Below are 1276 nucleotides of genomic sequence, written 5' to 3'. Positions count from 1 at the left end.
GTTACGGGCTTACCTAGATCCCAGCGTGGGAATGACACTATTTGGGTGATCGTTGATCGGCTCACAAAGTCTGCTCACTTCTTGGCTATCAAAGAAACGGATAAGTTTTCTACCCTAGCAGACATCTACATGAAAGAAGTTGTTTCGAGGCACGGAGTGCCCACCTCTATTATTTCGGATCGCGATGCACGATTCACGTCAGAGCTATGGCAAGCAATGCATAAATCTTTCGGCTCACGTTTAGACATGAGCACAGCATATCATCCTCAGACGGATGGGCAGTCTGAGCGAACGATTCAAACACTTGAAGACATGCTTAGGGCATGCGTTATCGATTTCGGCAACGGCTGGGAAAAACACCTCCCATTGGTGGAGTTTTCGTACAATAACAGTTACCATACCAGCATTCAAGCCGCTCCATTCGAGGCATTGTACGGACGTAAATGCCGGTCACCTCTCTGTTGGGCAGAGGTGGGGGATAGTCAAATTACGGGTCCAGAGATTGTAGTGGACGCCACAGAAAAGATAGCACAGATACGACAACGCATGGCGGCAGCACGCGACCGTCAGAAAGCCTACGCGGACAAGCGTAGAAAGCCTTTGGAATTTCAGGTCGGGGACCGGGTATTATTGAAAGTCTCACCCTGGAAGGGTGTGGTATGTTTTGGCAAAAGGGGCAAACTGAATCCGCGGTACGTCGGACCATTCGAAATCTTAGAAAACATTGGCAAAGTAGCCTACAAGTTGAACTTACCAGCTGAACTCGGAGCAGTTCACAATGTCTTTCATGTGTCGAACTTAAAGAAGTGCTTATCAGATGAAACCCTCATCATTCCTTTTAAGGAACTCACTATCGACGAGCGGTTGCAGTTCGTCGAGGAACCAGTTGAAAACACGGACCGGGATGTTAAGGTCCTCAAGCACAAGAGAATCCCTCTTGTTCGAGTTCGTTGGAACTCCCAGCGTGGTCCAGAGTATACCTGGGAACGCGAAGACCAGATAAAAGAAAAGTACCCCCAGTTATTCGAAACCAATGCAACCACTACTGAGGCTGAAGCTACTACTACTGAATTTCGGGACGAAATTCCAAATCAACGGGGGGATGATGTGACACCCCAGGGAAAACCAGTGAATAATACAGCTTACCTAGCTTCCTCAGTGAGTGCGTACCAAATTTCGGGACGAAATTTCTTTCAAGTTGGGGATAATGTGACAACTCGAGTTTCTGACTTTCACTTTCGCATTAAATGCGCGTTGACTTTGACTGTCTAGCTGT

This window comes from Helianthus annuus, chromosome 3 (assembly GCF_002127325.2).
Source record: "Helianthus annuus cultivar XRQ/B chromosome 3, HanXRQr2.0-SUNRISE, whole genome shotgun sequence".
NCBI classification, from domain to species: domain Eukaryota; kingdom Viridiplantae; phylum Streptophyta; class Magnoliopsida; order Asterales; family Asteraceae; genus Helianthus; species Helianthus annuus.
This window is presented reverse-complemented; position numbering follows the sequence as displayed.